We start from the raw sequence: 6,422 nt of genomic DNA, 5'->3' as shown, positions 1-6,422 counted from the left end.
CAGCCACTGCACTCCAGTCTGGGTGACAGAGTGAGACTCCAACTCAAAAAAAAAAATACAGATTCAAACTTAGCCATCCATTCATTCAACAAATATTTATTGAGTCACTACTATATGATAGGCATTGTTTTATTTTGTTTGTTTGTTTGTTTATTTATTTTTGTAGAGACAGGGTCTCACTACATTGCCCAGGCCAGAGTGCAATAGCACAATTATAGCTCACAGCAGCATTGAACTCTTGGGTTCAAGGGATCCTCCTGCCTCAGTCTCCCAAGTACCTGAGACTACAGGCATGCACTGACTAATTTTGTTTGTTTGTTTGTTTGTTTGTTTGGAAACGATATTTCACTCTATTGCTCAGGTTGGTCTCAAACTTGTGGGCTCAAGAGGTCCACCCACTTCGGCCTCCCAAAGTGCCGGGATTACAGGCATAAGCCACTGTGCCTGGCCTGCTTTATTTTAAAAGCTGGGAACAAAGTGATGAAAATGACATGCATGAGTAGTTTCCAGAAGTTCTTACAGTCAAGCATGATAAAGAATACATGTTGGTCGGTGGGGAAAAATAGGCATAAACAAATAAACCAAATACACACATCTCCTATGCATCCGATCTGAACCACAAATTTTCTCTGAATTCTGTGATGTCCTCAGAGTATATCTAAGTCCTCAGCAAAGAAGTGAACAGTACTTTGTATGTTAAAAGCCACTAGGATCCATCCAGATCAATGTGTCATAATGTCCCCATTTCTCCAAGTCAGCATTCAGCACCTCGGCAGCTGCATTCAGGCAGCAGAAATCTGACTGCCTATTCCCAGGTGTGTGCCATTCGATCGCTTAAAAGGAGGGGAAGAGAGAGAGAAGCAATATGGAGGGAGGGGCTGGCTGCAAGGGTTAGAGAGAAGGTGATGCAAGCAATAGAGGCTGAAGAGTGTGTAGTACTTGATGAATTGTTGGGCACTCGGAAGCTCTGTGACCTTTGAGAAACTTCACCAAAATTCTAATCTTCAGAGATATGCAATATACTGGCTTTCTTTTGCAAGACATCTGTGAAGGTCAAGACACTCTCCAAGCACGCCTTTCCTGCCTGCTGTCCCTAGCCTATCACTGCTCATGAGGAACTAGCCAGCAGCCATCAAAGATCAGCCTCAGTGCATCCTCCTACACCACCAGGACTGCTGGGAGGTGGTGAACTGCATTTTCTTCTTTTTCTGTGGCTTCTGAGTACAGATCTCCATTTGTGTAGAGCCAATGAATGGTAAATATCAAGTCCTTGACTTTCTTAGACCTGTGGGACTGGTGTAGAAAAAAAATAAAAGGGCTCTCAATAGTTTTATGCTCCTTTCTGAAGCTGACCTCTCCTCTCTGTTTGGAGTTCTACTGCCTGGTGTACAGAGAAATAATAAAACATGGCAGAGTACAGTCCAAGGTTAAAATGTCATACATCCACTTTGGGCCATATTATGAAATGGTGCCATGAAACTCAGGATCAGCCGTAAACCTCAAATCCATGTCCCTTTCCCTTCTGCAGCTGCTTAAATTATTCCTCTGGCGTTTTGTAAATTGGTTCCATCTTCCCCAGGAATATACAGAAGGTATCAGTTTATATCTTCCCTAGGAATATACAGAAGGTATCAGTTTATATCTCCAGCATCAAACTGTGTCAGCTGAAGTCCCAGCTTAACAACATACAATGTGTGATCATGAGGAAGTCACTTCCCCTTAGTAAGCCTCGGTTTCCTCATCTGCAAAATGGGAGCCAACAATAATGGCTATTTCATAGGATTGCTTTAAGAATTAATTGGAATATGTTTTTTAAAAATCCCTTAGCATAGTACCTCGCAAATAGTAAACACTAATATGCTTGCTGCTATATTTGTATATGCACATAAACACACATATCTATATCCTGGGGAGTGGAAAGGACTCAAGAAATTTGATCAATAACTTGAATAATATGCACACTTGCATGACTAGGTGGATGAGTGCATCCATCCATCCATACATACATATATTTTTAAACTTCTATTCTTGACTTCATTCACCACCCAGCATGACAAGATCTACTTATCCTGTGGTGTCACATAAGCCTGTCTCACCAATGTGCTCTAAAAAAACCTGAACCTGGAGAGTATGAAGCCCCTGGCATCAGGACCAAGAAAAGTCAGCTCAAATAGGAAGCCATGGGTCCAAGAATGTTTCTTCTGCTTCTGTCTAAATCTCTGTGAGTCTGTTGCCTACTGAATTATCCCTCCTTTTATATAAATTGCCTCTAACCTGGGCATTTATTTTCTCTTCGAGAACACATCATCGAGTCTCCTGAAATGAAAGAAAACACTCTTTCCTGCTGATTCTCGCATAGTCCTCTTCATTCCTGCCACCCAGCCACACTCTCCCAGTACCAACCCTCCACAAGTCTTTCGGGCTCTGTGTGTACTAAATCCTCAGGCCAAATGAACCCCAATGGGCTCTTCATTTTGCCTACTCTGTTCTCCTTAAGATCTCCTCTGTTTCCTCCCTGTGCTAAGGGTTTTTTTAAAAAATACTCCATTTAATCCTTAAAGCAACCCTATGAGATAGGCATTATTAGTGGTTCCCATTTTGCAGATGAGGAATCCGAGGCTTTCTTAAGGAAAGTGACTTGGTGTTCTTCCCATGATATCCCAGGCTTCTCCTTATATGCACATTTGTCATCAACTCCTTTGATCCCACAGTTGTTCTGTCTTTTCTCAGCAAACTTGTTGATCATTATAAAATTACCATTCCCTAAACCCGCAAGTATACGTGTCCATGTGAACACCCACATGCCCATACACACACAAAACTTCTTGCATTGGAGAGAGAACTAGGAACAGCACACACAACCAAGGGAAAGAATCACTAATTAGACACATTTTTGTGTTCATTCTATGCTGTGGGGTCAACATAGGTGAAGCCAAATCAAAAAGTAATCGAGTTTTTTTTGTTTTTTGTTTTGAGTTGGAGTCTCACTCTATCACCCAGACTGGAGTGCAGTGGCCGCTCCAGGTCACTGCAGCCTCAACCTGCTGGGCTTGGGCGATCCTTCCACCTCAGCCTTCCAAGTAGCTGGAACTACAGGTATGCACTACCACGCCCGGCTAATTTTTGATTTATTGTAGAGATAAGGTCTCGCCAAGTTGCCCATGTGGGTCTTGAACCTGCGGGCTCAGGCAATCCACTCACTTCAGCCTCCCAAAACGCGGGATTACAGGCTGAGCCACCGAGCCCGGCAGAAAGTAATCGTTTTAAACCTTAAACCTTTCTTTTGATCATGGGTTCCTATAAGAATATTCCTCATATTCAGGAAAACGACCATCTGCACAAGACTTTGCACATAATTCTGGTGGAGGGGATTGAGTTTAGGTATCATATAGATTTAGACCCCTTAGGCTGGGAATCGCAACTATAAAAAAGAGGCATTGAGTGCCATAGTAAATACATACGTACATACAAACATAATATATAGTAAATGTTTACAGTGTGCTCAGAACTTCACAAGAAATGTCTCTGATTTTCATAATACCTCTGCAAATGAGACATTACTCCTTCCATTTTGCAAATGAAGAAACTGGGGCTCAAAGAAATTAAGCAATTTATCTCAAGTCATTGAGCTGGTAAATAACAGAGCTGGGATTTGGTCCAAATCATGGGGCCTTCCCCCTCATCCACTTTGTCCTCTAGTCTTTGGATTTCAGTGCTCCAAATCAGCACTATCAACTATACAAGTCCGCTTTATACTAAGGGGATTCACAGCGAGGTCCCTGAACATGTAAAGAGTTGTTTTAGAGTAAAAGTCTTGGTTTAATGCCAAGAGAATGACTCGAATTAGCTTCAGATGGTTCTATCCTCACACTAGTCATCATCTCTGACAATGCCACTTAGATCTAGGGCTGCATGTGGTCTCTGGAGCATTCTAGACCATAATTCCCATGCATCGGACCCTGCACGTAATTTACACAGAAACCTCCCTGCATTCCTTGAGTTGTTTTTTTGTTTTTTTTTTTTTAATAGATTTGCCTCAATAGAGTTGAAAGGCTTTGATGCAGCGCCTAATTTTCAATGCCTATTGTCTTTTTTTAAAAGAGCATGCACCAGTGTATCCCGACACACCTTTGAAGCTGTCATGGTGTCAGCATTCTGACATGTAATGACCATAGGACTGACTTCCAATTTTAACTATTTCTACTTGAGGAAGGAAATTTACACACTGGGAAAATATGTTGCCCTTTGCTGGGTTTCCTTTCCTTTTGGGGGAGAGCTATTCATGTGTATCTTGAATACAATAAGAAATAACACACGCCACTATCAGGATGTTCTCGGAAACATTATTTTGAGCTTTTATCCTCATAGCTGAATTCCACTGTAATTCTCACATGACAAGAGTGAACTATTAATAGGATTCCAATTTTTTTTTTTCTAGTAGACCCTGGAGAAGTCTCCTTTGCCATGTGAACGAAGGGCAGATAGGATCTTGACATGACACATCGGTTTAGTTTCCAAAACAGTAACTTTACTAAGTAAATCATTTCAGCGCTTGATTGTTATTTATACATGCAAATCTGGTTTTCATTTGTTAGACCCGGGCAGGAGGAAAGCTAATAATCTCATCAAAAGCGGAATATTTTCCATTTTGGAAATGGCATAAGGTTCACAATCACATGGCCTGCCCTCTGCCATGGGTGGGTGAATCAAACACCTCCCTAATCTACCCAACAGACAAACAGAACACAGATAAGAGACCTCTGGGGAGTTTGCAAATCTCAACTCAGGCCAAGGACTCTTTAGCCTTTCTCCTAGCATCATGTTATTTGTTTTCAGTTACATACTGAAGAGAAGTGGAGAAAGGTAAAAACAAGTGGATAGTTAAGAATCCTGAGTAATTAAATAGTAGTATAAGCTTTCAAATAAATTATAAGAACTGAATTTGTAAGATGAGTTACTCTCATAGTAAGAAACCAGATTATATCTGGAAGAGGTTCCAGTTCTATAAGCAGTATTTATGGGCTCTGGAAAGATACATTTTTGGTATTGTTTTATTTTGAGTCAGGGTATCACTCTGTCATCCAGACTGAAGTGCAGTGACACAATCACAGCTCACAGCTCACAGCTCACAGCAGCCTCGAACTCCTGGGCTCAAGTGATCCTCCTGCCTCAGCCTCCTGAGTAGCTGAGACTACAGGTGGACACCACTATGCATGGCTAATTATTTATTTATTTTTGTTTTTGTTTGTTTTTAATAGAGATGGGATCTCACTATGCCCAGGCTGGGCTTGAAATTCTGGGCCTAAGTGATCCTCCTGCCTCAGCTTCCCAAAGTGCTGAAATTACAGGCATGAGAATATATCCAATGTTTCCCACACTGACACGAAGGTCCACCAGTAATTAGGTGTTTTGAGCACTGTCCCAACTCTTATAATTCTCTTATAGCATGCAAATTCCTTTGGTGGCAGGGTGGGTTCTGTGTTCTCTTCCCTGCCTCTGACATATGTCACTTTTAGTGGGAAGTCCTCTAAAACACATCAGTTAGGTAATGTGAGAACAAGAAAAAAGTTCTTGTTTGTTGGTGCCCAGGTGCTACTCTGATGTTATGAAGATTCAGAGAAAAGGAGCCTTGTGTTGTCAAAGAAGAAAGAAGCTTACCTGAAATGGGACTGTTTCTATATCAAGGAAAATTCTAGGATATGTGTGAGAACTTGGGAGGGTATAAAAAGGAGGGAGGGGGAGAGAGAGGAGAGAAGAGAGGGAGAGAGGGAGGGAAAAAAGTAGGGAGGTAGATCAAAGGAGAACACCCAGGGGCCCACGAAAGCAAACTGAAGGAAGTGGAAAATACACCTTTGTCTGCTTCTCTGCATTTCAAGGATATCATTGTTGGCCATAAGTAATATTATGTCTTTCTTGTCAGTGGTCCAACTTACAAGCTTGCTAGCTGTTATGGAAGATGTCAGCAGCATTACTTAGAGCTTTTCTTCCTGGACAATTCTGGCCTCATAGACTGAAGCTCAGTAAAGACAAGAAGAGACACGGGTCATTGGTTGGGGTATGAAGGAAGTAGACATTCCTTGTCAAAGTCAAACTTTGACCCAGGGCTGGTCAAATTTGGAAGTTTGTGCAAAGATCTTGCTTTGCAGAAAAGGAAGATTATTTTCTCCTCTCAGACAAGTCCTTGGTGGTCTGATTCCAAGTTTGGGGAGCAACTGTCCACGCCTAGAGAATCTACTGGACACCCTGCTATGTAATTGTCACTTCCAAGTGTTATCAGAGTTTTCTGGATTCAGCTATGTGGTCTCAGCACAAAGAGCTCTCAGGTTTTATAGGCAGCTGAAGAAGGCAGACAATTTTTATGTAAAGATGAAAGATAGGAGACACTTAGGGACCTTCTTAGGCAGCGAGATTTGGGGTCTTCA

This window comes from Carlito syrichta, unplaced genomic scaffold, assembly GCF_000164805.1.
Source record: "Carlito syrichta isolate Samal-C Ts95f unplaced genomic scaffold, Tarsius_syrichta-2.0.1 Scaffold290399, whole genome shotgun sequence".
Taxonomy (NCBI): Eukaryota; Metazoa; Chordata; class Mammalia; order Primates; family Tarsiidae; genus Carlito; species Carlito syrichta.
The sequence above is the reverse complement of the archived record's forward strand: the minus strand, read 5'-3'. Positions refer to the sequence as shown.